Consider the following 13,308-nt stretch of genomic DNA (forward strand, 5'->3'; position numbering starts at 1 on the left):
AGGGGATTTGATAGCACCCTTCAACTACCAGAAAGAGGGTTCCAAAGAGGATGGAGCTCGGCTGTTCTCAGTGGTGGAAGATGACAGAACAAGGAGCAATGCTCTCAAGTTGCAGCGGGGGAGGTTTAGGTTGGACATTAGGATACACTATTTCACTGGGAGGGTGGTGAAACACTGGAATGCGTTACCTAGGGAGGTGGTGGAATCTCCATCCTTAAAGATTTTTAAGGCCTGGCTTGACAAAGCTCTGGCTGGGATGATTTAGTTGGTGTTGGTCCTGCTTTGAGCAGGAGGTTGGACTAGGTGACCTCCTGAGGTCCCTTCCAACCCTGATATTCTATGAGTCTATGGAAAAGATGGAGACTATCGTCTGAAGGCTCTGCTGATGGAGGCAGCCCTCAGACCATCCTTGGAGCCGTCCTGCTCTGAATTGGCACTGATAACTTCAGTTTCGGTGTGTAGTGCACCACCAGCACTGTGCCCTTCTCAGCACCATTCTCCATCCCCGGTGCCAAGTAAGACACACAAGAAAGAGGGCACTTTCCGGCACTGAAGAGGGAAACAAGGGGAACTACTGATGTGGTGAGACCTGTGCCGGGCTACTCATCCTCCCCAGAGACATTATCAGCTCCAGTGGCTCTGGCGAGGGCACCGACCGCAATTCAGGACCCACCTCTGACTCCTGGTAACAGTTGTGGTTCCTCACGCCTGTGGGCCCCCTCAACTTCAGAGGTCTTCCGGGTTGCAAATGACTTAATGTACCTCTCGATACTGCTCATTCCCCAAGGGCCCATACCAGCCAAGGCCACTGGGGACCTTTAGCAGCACTGGCAGTAGCAGCACCTTCCAGGAGGTGCATGGCCCAGCTTCAGCAGTCCCTGACCCAGCATTGGTCACTGAGTCCCTGACACCAGTCCCTGACAGGCAGAACTGGGCACAGTGCCTCCATGGTCTCCAGCTGGAGAGTCCTCGTTGGGGTCCGAGGTGGAGTCCTTCGTGCCGTGGAAGAAGAACCAGTACCTAATTCACGTACTGGAGTTTGACACCTGCACCACAACTGCTGCTTTGCCACTGGGTTACTGACCTACACAATGGCAGTATTGGAACACATGGGGGTTTTCCCTGGCACCAGGGCCACCCTTCACAGCAGTCATACTCGGTTGTATCTGAGAGGCAGACCACAGCACTATTCCACCCAGCACCAGATACTGATTATGGCACTGATCTCGGCCCCAAGGTCACCAAAATGGGCCAGATGGAGACAGCACAGGTTGAGGAGGAAGTAACAGGCCCTCCAATAGTGCTAGCCTCCTCATCGTCATCAGAGGAGGCAATGACAAGTCCCTTGAACCCACTCCCACCAGATGATATCAGAGCTTGCCTGAAGTGGGTCACCAGAGACTTGGGACTGGAGATGAAGGAATGGGTCAATGAGGTGGTATTGGGACCAGTAAAGACATTTTGCCAGACCGCTTCCTCTCTGCGTCCTACCTTCAAAAGGATGGAGAAAAAGTACTATGTGCCATCCACTGGGTTTTTAGTACTTATATTCCCATCCCCCTCCTAGATCCCTAGTGGTATGGGCAACCAATGAGAGGGACAGGCAGGGACAGCCCAACACCACCCCAAAAAATAAGGAGGCCAGGAGACTGGATTTGTTCAGGAGGAAAGTTTATTCCACAGGCATCTTCCAGCTCCATATCTCTAACCAGCAGGCCTTGCTGGGGAGGTACAACTTTAAATTGTGGGATTCACTGGCCAAGTTCTGGGACTCCATGACACAGGAATAGAGGCAGGAGTACTCTGCCATCCTGGAGGAGGGCAAGATGGTGGCTATGGCCTCCCTTCAGACAGCGCTGGATGCAGCCAACTCGGAAGCCAGAACAATGGGGTCAGAGGTCATCATGAGGTGCTGTTTGTGGCTCCAGTCATTGGGCCTCTCCCACAAGGAGCAGCAGTCGGTCCAAGACCTCCCCTTCGAAGACAACGCTCTGTTCTCTGAACAGATGGATGCCAAGCTGCATGGCCTTAAAGATTTGAGGACCACACTCTGCTCTCTGGGCCTACCCTCGGCCTCCAGGAAGCATTTTAGGCCACAACAACCTCCCAGGTTTTCAGGGCTCCTGAAGCAGGAATTCTATCAGAGAAAAGGGAAGGACTATAACCTTCGCCAGCCCCTGCCTTCTACATCGGCCTCCCAGTCGGGCTCAAGTAGATACCCCGGAGACCTTTTGAGGGTACGCCCAAGAACGGCTTACCAGACTTTGTCCAGGATCCTTCCCCTTTTTTATTTTTGGACTGCCTGTTTCCCTTCCACACTGCATGGTCCCACATAACATCGGACTGTTGGGTGTTCAGTACTGTGACTATTGGGTACACCTTGCAGATTTCCTCCACCCCTCTTTCCCACCCCCAACCTCATCCCTCCTCAGGGACCCTTTTCATGAGCAACTTCTCATCCAAAAGGTGGAAGCCCTTGGGATCTGAAAGGGAAGGGGTTTTACTCCTGATATTTCCTCATTCTGATGGCCAAAGAGAACCTATGGCCCATCCTGGACCTGCATTCCCTCAACAAATATCTCAAGAGATTGAGGTTCTGCATGGTCTCCCTGGCCTCCATTATTCCCTCCCTGATTCCGGGAGACTGGAACGCCACCCTTGGCTTAAAGGACACTTATTTCCACATTTCTATTTCCCCTGGATACAGGAGATTTCTCTGATTTGTGGTGGGCTGATGCCACTACCAGTTCACTGTGCTTCTCTTTGGCCTGGCTGCGGCCCCAAGGGTTTTTATGTATGGCAATGGTTGCAGCTTACCTGAAATGTCGAGGTGTACAGATCTAACTGTTTCTCAATGATTGGCAGATCAAAGGCCGTTTGCAAGATTAGGTTTAGTGCAGCGTGGATATAATATGGGCCAACTGTTGGGCACTGGGTCTGTTGATAAACAAACAGAATCAACGTTAGTCCTGGTACAGAGAATCGAGTTTATACGGGCAGTGCTCGACTCTACTCATGCCTGGGCCTACTATTCTGTGCCTCAGTTACAAAACAGGATTAATGGTCACAGTTTGTACTTTTAAAATAATCACTATCACCTTACTTTGTAAGAACAATTAGCCCTATAGTCCTGGTTCTGGACTATGTCAGATCTGACCCCCGCATCACAAACCAGCTGCTTACCATCACTCAGGTATTGCCTCAAGCTGCTAGGTTACATGGCAGCATGTACTTATGTAGTTCAGCACATGAGGCTAGGCCTCAGACCCCTACGGTTGTGACTGGTATCTGTCTACTCCCTGGGCAGACACCACTTGGACTCAATTCTCATGATCCCGCCAATAGTCTTAGCATCTCTGTCTTAGTGGGTTGACCCACGCTTTGTGATGAAGGGGGTTCCTTTTGTGGCAAGATGCCAGTCAGTAACCTTGGTTTTGTATGCATCAGACCTGGTGTGGGGAGCTTACTTTGGCAGTCTCAGAACCCAGGGTCTCTGGTCTCAGGAAGAGCTCTTCCTGCACATATACATCAGGCAGCTCAGGGTGATATGCCTGGCCTACCAGGTGTCCTTTTTCCAGCTGTCAGGCAAGGTTCCCCCATGGGACTTAAACATGGTCTTGTCAAGACTCATGGGCCCCGCTTGAGCTGTTAGCGTCTTGTTCTCTACTGCTCCTCTTGTGGAAGGTTGCCTTTCTCGTGGCAATTACTTTGGCCAGAAGGGTTTCCATAAACAAGTCCCTGATTTCAGAACCCCCTTATACTGTGTTCTTTAAAGACAAGGTCCAGCTGCTCTCCCACCCGGCCTTCCTACCAAAGGTAATGTCACAGTTCCATAACATAGTTTCTCCCTGTCTTCTTTCCAAAGCCCCAGAGCACCAATGAGGAATGTCAGCTACACACGTTAGACAGGCCCTAGCTTTCTATGTCAAAAGGACTAAGCCCTTCCACCAGTCAATGCAGCTTTTTGTGGCAGTGGCGGACAGGATGAAAGGACTTCTGGTGTCATCCCAGAAGATTTCGTCCTGGATAACCACCTGCCCCCAAGCTTGCTACGAGTAGGCAAAGATTCCACCTCCAGCCATTGTGACAGCTCATTCTACCAGAGCCCAGGCTTTGTCAGCAGTGTTCCTCACACAGGTACCAATCCAGGACATCTACAGGGCTGTGACATGGTTGTCCATCCATACTTTTGCATTCCACTATGCCATCACCCAACAGGCTCATGACAATGCCAGTTTTGGGAGAACAGTGTTGCAATCAGCACATCCATAAACTCTGAGACCAGGGATACTGCCTGTGATTCACCTAGCATGGAATCGACATGAGCAAGCACTCGAAGAAGAAAAATGGTTTCTAATCTTCTGTAAATGTTGTTCTTTGAGATGTGTTGTTCATGTCCATTTTATGACTCACCCTCCTATCCCTCTATCGGAGTTACCAGCAAGAAGGAACTGAGAGGGTGCGGGGCTGGCAGCACCCCTTATACCACCGCATATGCATGGAGCTCCAAGGGGTGATAGGGCTGGTCCTACAGATACCACTAATGGAAAAATCTCCAGCAACTGTGCACATGGCACATGCACAGGTAGTATCAAATGGACATGATTTAGTTGGGGATTGGTCCTGCTTTGAGCAGGGGGTTGGACTAAATGACCTCCTGAGGTCCCTTCCAACCCTGATATTCTATGATTCTATGACATGAGCAACACATCTCAAAGAACAAAAATTAAGGAAGGTTTGTAACCCTTTTATCCTGTTCCATCTCCAAGAATATGATCCCAGCAGCCCCTCTGTACCCATCAACCCTTAAGGACTGCTACAGATAAACACAGAGAATGGGGGAATTATTGCCAAACCAAATATACCCAATTTATAGATCTTCATTTTTCTGTTATTTTAAAGCACTACAAAGTAAATGTAGAAGAGAATGGAATGGAATGGACTGGGAGGGTAAAAATCAGCATGTTTCCTGCTGCCTTTGATTGAGTTATTAGGTGTTTAATTTAGCAGATGATCTTCACATTGGACTTCTGTGGGTTTAGAAGCTAAAAAATAGCAGAGGAACTTGTTCTCATCAAGGCCAATTTACCATGACTGGAGTTGACTTCACTAATTTAAAGAGGAGTAGAGTTGAGTTTATCAGTTTAATAGTAGCCATAGTGATTCTAGCAACAGGAAGAAGTGTTTTGGCAGAGGACTATCATATCGTATTTGTTACCATCAAAACTGTCATTTTAAAACTATTTTAATGTATTTCTACTGCAAACAATCAATTAGTAATATTCAGCCATAACAAAGCCCTTGTCACACAATTCTTATTGCAGCTTTGTACAGCACAGCAATAATAAAGCCAAAGAAAAATGTTTTAAAGCAACATAATCCACAGTTACAGTTAAACACACATCTGGCAGACAAATACTATACTCAGTGCAAACTCTTAATATCAAATCATTTGTGTTCAGAAATCTTAAACTAAGATTTGTTTAACTTCTGAATGATGAAGATGAATCCTTGTCACTTTTGGCCCCTGTACTGTGGCTCTCATCTGTGGTCTTTCCATGATCAACCATGAATTGTAATAGTATTGTTATTATTGCCTAATTCTTAAATATAGTGCTTTTTCTCAGTAGAGCTCAAAATGCTTTGGATTATCCCTATTTTGCATATTAGGAAACAGAGGCACAGACAGATAAAGTGACTTGGCCAAGGTCACCCAGCAGACTAGTGGCAGAGCCAAAATGAAAACCCAGATCTCCTGAGTTGCAGGCCAATACTTTATCCATGAAACAACACTGCTCCTCCGCACCCTGTCCCCTTTGTACTAACTGTAGCCCTGGAAATAATTACTCTCTTATGAAACAGATTCCTCTGGTCCTTGATTTTCAGCCAAGCATCATGTGCAGAGTTGGTTCCAGATCTTGCCTCCTTTTGTGATCTTTTCTTAGAAGCCAATAGTTTATTTAGGTCTATGGGACATACAACATGAATTTTCACCCCACAATCTCTAACCACAAAGATCTCAAATAAAACCAAGTTTTATAGAAAGAGAAAATATCATATCAAAATAAAGTGTATGAAAAGAGTACCCTTACCTCAGTAAATCTAGACAGCTACACAAAAAACTGTTGATGATAGAGAGATAAGAATAAAATGCTTACACCTTTAATGTGTTTTATTGGTCCCTCATGGTCTGTTAAAGGCTCACTATTGCTTAGGGTTACCATACGTCTGTATTTTCCTGGACATGCCCAGCTTTTTGGTTCTTAAATCGCTATCTGGGAGGAATTTTTAAACATCTAAAAACGTCCAGGATTTTGCCATTATTATTTTTCCCCAAAGAAGAGTTGATCATTCAAGAAAGAGAGTGAATGCTGATCATTTGAGAAAGAAAGTGAATGTTGATCACTCGAGAGAGTGCCCACTTTTCCCCAGCTCCCAGCGCTTGCATTGCGAAACAGCTGTTTCATGCAACTGGGAGGGAGGGGTGAGGAGGGGGAACACGGCGTGCTCAGGGCAGGAGGCAGGGCCAGGGCAGGGATTTCGGGAAGGGGTCCAATGGGGCAGGGAGGGGGCAGAAGAGGGATGGAGTTGGAGCGGGACTGGGGGGGGGGTGTGAGCACCCACCGGCGCCGGGGAAAGTTGGCACCTAAACCTATGGTTCCAGACAGGTATGATCATTTTTCGATAGTGGTGATAGCGCAACATCGACAATTTCAGTGTCTTTTCTGAGTTCGTACCATGCACGGTAATGTTTCCTCAAGCGCTCTTTATTTGATATTTTATTTTACTACCCCCAAACACAATGCCAAAATGAAAGTGTGTAAATTCACTGCAGAACTAAAGATGAAATTCCCGTGTTTTTGACGTCATAGAGAAGAATGGGAATCTGAGTGCTTTGTATGTAGACCTGGTACTTATGTCTCTGTGAAAAATAAAGGCGCTAATGATTTACAAACTTATGTGGACTCAGACAAGCACAAAAAAGTAGTTTGAGGAGAGAGCTCATCAAGAAAATTGACAGATTATTTTGTAAAACCAGGCAGCAAATCAGAGGATGTTGTTACTGCAGCAGAGGGTGCTTTTGCATTTCACACCATAAAGCATCATAATACTGTGACGAAGCTCTGTCCTTGCCTCCGTGGGTCCCGCGTTTCCTGGCGGATTTCGCTAGCCTCAGAGGCTCACTGTGACCCTCCACGTAACCCTTCTCTCTCTAAAGACAAGGGTCACAGTCTACTGAGCCATTTTCATCATAAGCCAGTGAGGGAGGTGCAAGGAATTATCCTTCCTTGCACAGTCTCTGTTGTCTCCCAGTCTCAGTGATTAATCAGGGGACACAGCGGGGTGGGGGGGAGCCTGGGCCCACCCTCTACTCCAGGCTCCAGCCCAGGGACCCTAATAGTATCAGCTATGGTAGCTGACCTTTTAGAAACATAACATGTACAATTCCCTGAGCTATGATATAATTGGGGATCGGTCCTGCTTTGAGCAGGGGGTTGGACTAGATGACCTCCTGAGGTCCCTTCCAACCCTGATATTCTATGATTCTATGATACTTTCCCCACAGCAGCCCTCACTTCCTCAAGCTCCACTTCACCCTTACCTCAGGGCCTCCTTCCTTGTGCCTGATATGGTGTGTACTACTCAGTCTCTCCAACAGCGCAACTTCCTCCCACAGCTGCTGACATGCACACCCACCTGACTCACTGGGAGGCTTTTAACTAGTTTCAGCCAGCCCCTGATTGGCTTCAGGTGTCCCAATCAACCTAGCATTCTCCCTGCCTTCTGGAAAGGTCTTAATTGGCCCCAGGTGTCTTAATTGACCTGGAGCAGCTGTCATTTCACTTATCCTGGCACCAGGGATTTGTTTAGCCTGGAGCTAATATATCTATCTCCCAGTACTTTTCTATAGCCATCTGGCCTTGCCCCATCGCAATAGCTTTAAGTCAATGGATTGCACATCTGTCTTATTGAAGAAGACATTCCCTGATTCTGAAGTAGCATGGAAATTTTCAAGTGCTAGAACCAAGACAAAAGCAATTGTTATCTCTGTGCTTACACCACATTCTGTTGATGTTGTTCTGAAAATGTTTGAAGAAAATGACATAGCTTACTGTGGAGTTGCTGCAGATGGAAGCAATCATGGGTCAGTGAAAATATTTCCAGTAATTATTCAGTATTTTGATAGGAAGAATGGCAGTTTGCAGTCAAAACTGATTGAGGTCCAGAACACACCTAATGAGACTGCCGACACGATTGCTCATTACGTAAAAGAAACACTTGAAAAAATGGTTTGTTCGAGAAATGTATTGCATTTACAGGTGACAGCTGCAATACAATGTTTGGAGGACTCCGGCATGATGAAGATGGAAAGAATGTGTTTGCAAACTTAAAGAAGTTGTTGCAGAAGAGAACATTAATTGGTGTGGGTTGCTCAGCACACATTTTGAACAACTGTGTTCACCATGCAGCAGAAAGAATGACAGTTGACATTGAGAACATTATTTTTAAAATTTACCAGTACTTTCATATCTCCACTGTCTGAACTGAGCAGCTGAAGGAGTACTGTGAGTCTGTTGATGTTTAATACAGAAAGCTGCTTTCTCATAGCAAGACACAATGGCTGTCATTATTTCCAGGCATTACAAGGCTGATACAGATGTTTCCAGCCTTGAAGTCATTCTTTCTGTAACAGGACAAACCACCCACAGAGCTTAAGACATTTTTTGAGTATGAATTAAGTGAGATTTACCTCTGGCACATGCATTCACTCATGAGTGTATTCCAAACTTACATCCAAGAAATCGAAAGGGAAAGCAATTCTGTTGTGGAAGTGCTGAAAAGTTTGAACTCGGTTCATACTATCCTTCTTGAACGCAAGACTCACAACTTTATGTCCCTGAAAGTTAAGGGACTACTGGCACAAAAGCGCATGGAAGGAATTGATGAAGAGTGTGACAAATTCTGTGCTGAAGTAGATAATATGTACAGCCAATGCTTGGAATATTTGGAGAAGTAGCTTAGACCCCTGGAAGACTTCTCTTGTTTCAGGTGGATTATCCTGAGTGAGACACCGAATTGGAGTGATGTGGAACCTTGTATCAAGTACCTGATTGATAAGGGGGTGCAAATTGATGACGTGAAGTGTTTTGATCATGTCAGCAACCTGAAGAAGTTTATGGAAAGTTGCAACAGTGATGAAGAGTTCAGTAATTATTTGCTATCACACCAGAAGTGGACCAAATATTTTGAGAAATCCAAAAACATTGAGTGTCATTCAGAACTGTTAAAGATTGCACAGTTCTTCTTTGCTATTCCTTCTCACAATGCAAATGTAGAGTTAATTTTTTCACTGATGCAAAGCCAGTGGACAAAGGAAAGGAAAAACTTGAATGTTGAGTCGCTGAAAGGAATTCTACTGGTACAGTACAACTTCAGATAAACTTCTTGTAAAGATTTTCATGCCTTCTTAAAGAGCAATCAACCACTGCTGAGAAAAATGCGATCTGCAGAGAAGTATGTGTGGGCACATGAGGAGAAAGAAAACTGAAGAACTAGTGAAAGGAAAGGACTCACTACATATAAAGAAGTACAGTAAACTTTAAATAATTAAACTTCACTTTTGAGGCCATACCACTTTTTCTTATATATACACTCAATATGGACATGTAGCGCAAAGCATATATAACAGTATAACACCACATTAATACAACGCGAGTTGGTAGATACTGGTGCAAATACCTCCCCCCATGGAGTGTGCTCTTTTTTGAATGTTCAAATATGGTAACCCTCCTATTGCTCCCTCACTGGTAAGTTGTGGTTGAACCTGTGAGTTTCTCAGTGTGCCATGGCACAGTGAGCTCCCGTGACTTCTTCCTATCAGACTCATGCAGCCTGAAATATCCCAGAGTACATTTGACGTGATGGTGTTAAGATGTATTGCCATATTAATCATTAGGGTCGTGGGGACCCTAATGTTTGTGAAGGTGCACTTAATATTTGTGGAACTGGAGTAATCTCCCTTTCTGGGCAATTCGGGGTCCCTCTTCCATCCCAATACCCAATAGTATGTGCCATTTCATTCAATATTATGTAGAATTCCATTTCCATGTATGAGACATATGGAAATATTTGAATTTACATGACCATGTCTGAAGCCCCACACCATTAACACTAACAATATAATTAGCAGTAGTGTCTTCTTTGAACCTGCAGCTCTGCGGAAGCTGATTCTGTTAACATGTAAATAGTTCTTACTCATTGGGGCTGAGATAACATGCCACCTCTTCCCTCTTTCCCACTGACTGTGTCTTGGCCAAATTGTATTGACATCTGACTTTATCTGACCTCTCTAGGGTTTCAGTTTAAAGATATTAGGTCCTATTTTCCAGTAATTGTATTTTAATAAAAAGAAAAGGAGTACTTGTGGCACCTTAGAGACTAACAAATTTATTTGAGCATAAGCTTTCGTGAGCTACAGCTGTAGCTCCCTCCTCCCTCCAGGCCAGTTGGGTTCAGCAGAGTAGTCCTATTGGGATCCGAGAAGTGGGCGGGCAAAGCCTGCCCACTGCTAAAGGATTTCCCCCCCCACCCCCCAGCCTAAGAGGGGGATCCACAAGACCTGGACACCAAATAAATACGGGGGACAACTAATGAAATAACAGGGACAGGAGTGCGGTTAAAGGGTCAGATGAAGGGAACTGGACAGGGACATCGAGCAGAGAACCCCGGACAGCGCCCACTGCTCCTCAAAGGCGTCAAGGGAGTCAGTGGATGCTGCCCAGAGGAACTCTGCTCGGATACAGGAACGGACGGAGGATCGGAAATAGGCCCTACAGTCACAGGAGACTCCCTCGACCAACCTCCTCACCCTGGTTTTATAGATGGCCACTTTAGCCAGGGCCAGGAGGAGGTTGACCAGGAGGTCCTGTGACTTAGTGGGGCCAGAGATAGGGTGTGCACAGATAAGGAAGTGAGGGGAAAAGAGCAACCAAAATCTTAACAAAAGGTTTGCAAGAAGCCGGAATAGGGGCTGCAGCCTGGCGCACTCCAGGTATAAATGCGCCAGGGTTTCCCTCATGCTGCAAAAGGGGCAGGTGTCTGGGATTGGGGTGGACTGCACCAAGTACACGCCCGTGCTCACGGCTCCATTAAGGAGCCGCCAACTGATATCCCCGGTGGGCCTCGGGACCAGGGTGGAATATAGGCTGGCCCACCAGGGCCCCTCACCCTCTAGAGGTAGCAGGAGGTACCGCCACTTTGTGGCAGGGTGGGACGTGAGGGTGAGGATGTGAAGAGTGTGGCGCACGAGCATGTATAGATGTTTCCTTGGTGCGGTCCGGAAACAGACCAGCTGCAACTCATGCAGCCAGCTCATGGTGAAGGGGCGGGAGGGTGGGGGTCAGTCAGGTCCACAGGGCAGGGGCCCGATGAAAATTTACGGAGGGCCCAGGGTGGAGGGTGGGTGGGGCATGCAGGACCCGGTCAAGGTAAACTCGAGCAGCGGGCAGCAAACCGGCCCTCACCTCCTGAAGTACGCACCAGGGAGTACGAGGTCTGGAAAGCCCCATGCGCTGAGCGAGCATCAGGGGATCCAGCCAGCCTCCCCAGACGTAGTCCAGGAGGTCTCTGACTCTGGTGACTTCTGCCAGGACCAACCTCTGGTGCACTGAGGGGGACTCCGCCACCTGCACACTGAGCTGGGGGTTGTGTACCAGGGGCTCCGTGAGGAGATCTTCCACCACAGTGGCTACCATGGACCTGGTCATGGAGAACGGTTTCCAGGTCCGGAGGAGGTCCTGGTTAGAAGACCGGCAGCCTAGAGAGGTCTCGCGGAACACCTCTTGGATGGAGATAAAGGAGCTGCCAGTCATAACGGAACCCTCGGAAGTGGCACAGGAAGGCGTGCGCCAGTACGCTCCATGCCGGACTACCTGCACCATAAAGGAGCCTCTGCAGGGCCTGGAGGCGGAAGACATGGACCTGAGTGTGGAGACACTTCAGGCCCTGCCCTCCCTCCTCTAGGGGTAGATGGAGAACCCCTGCAGAGAGCCAGTGCAGTCCTGACCAAAAGAACTCCAGAATCGATGTCCAGAGGGTGGCCAGGACCAGGGTGTTGAGCCAGTACCAGAGCATGGACAGGACTAGTTGATTAAGCACCAGTGCTCTCCCTCGAAGGGAGAGGCACCGGAGTAGTCCTGTCCATCTCTGGAGCTGCTCTATCACCCTGCCGTCTAAATTTTGCCAGTTCTCCAGTGGAGACGGATGCGTGGCAGAAAGGTAAATGCCGAGATAGAGCAGCGGACCCGCGCTTCACCAGATGGCCTGAAGTGGGGGTGGAAGGGAGCTCCCCTGCCACCAGTCCCCTACCACCAAGCCAGAGCTCTTGACCCAGTTGACCCGGGCGGAGGAGGCTGCCGAGTAGATGGCCTGGCAAGCCTCCACCCGTGCCAAGTCACCCAGGTCCTGGACCACAAGGAGCACATCGTCAGCGTACGCCAACAGGACCAGCCGCAGCTCCTGCTACCGCAGCACCAACCCTGTCAACCTCCTGCGGAGGAGACAGAGGAAGGGCTCAATCGCCAGAGCGTACAGCTGGCCCGAAAGGGGGCACCCCTGCATACTCCTCACCCAAAGGTCCAGTTGAGCGTGACCAGACACTCTGCGGAGGCATACAGCTCCTGGAGAAAACACACAAACTGGGGTCCCAAGCCAAATGCTCTCAGAGTGCTCAGGAGTTCCGTGGTTCACCTTGTCAAATGCCTTCTCCTGATCCAGGGACAGGAGGGCGAATGACAGACCATCCCTACACCTGAGTTCCAAGAGGTCCCGGACCAGATATAGGTTGTCAAAGATGGTGCGGCCCAGGACAGTGTTAGTCTGGTCTGGGTGGATCACGTCCGCCAGCACTGACCCCAGCCGCAGCGAGATGGCTTTCACTACGACCTTCTAGTCCGTGCTGAGGAGCGAGATGGGACGCCAATTTCATAAATTGCGGAGGTTCCCCTTCTTCGGCAATAAGGCGAGCATGGCTCGCATGCACAAAAGAGGGAGGACCCCGTTCTGCAAAGACTCGGCCCAGACAGTAACTAAGTCTGGGCCGAGGACGTCCCAGAACGCGTGGTAGAACTCCACGGTCAGCCCGTCCATGCCCGGAGATTTATTGGTGGGCATGTGACAGAGGGCTTCCAAGAACTCGGCCAGAGTGAGAGGCAGCTCTAGCCGGTCTCAGTCGCCCTCGTTGACCGTCGGGAATTCATTCCAGAGCACTCTGCAAGCATTAGGATCGGTCAGAACTGGGGAGGAAAG

General features: G+C 48.2%; 1 protein-coding gene across 1 annotated transcript in view; it reads right to left on the bottom strand.

Annotated features, from left to right (window-relative positions):
* Nucleotides 1-2,872: 2,872 nt before the first annotated feature.
* The window catches only part of STON1 (stonin 1), a 93,392-nt gene continuing 82,956 nt past the window's right edge, over nt 2,873-13,308 (bottom strand). Inside the window, exon 5 of the transcript XR_012158277.2 lies at nt 2,873-2,937. The gene's annotated coding sequence lies outside the window, so the exon portion shown is untranslated. The remainder of the gene's footprint in view (nt 2,938-13,308) is intronic.

This window comes from Lepidochelys kempii, chromosome 3, assembly GCF_965140285.1.
Source record: "Lepidochelys kempii isolate rLepKem1 chromosome 3, rLepKem1.hap1, whole genome shotgun sequence".
NCBI classification, from domain to species: Eukaryota; Metazoa; Chordata; order Testudines; family Cheloniidae; genus Lepidochelys; species Lepidochelys kempii.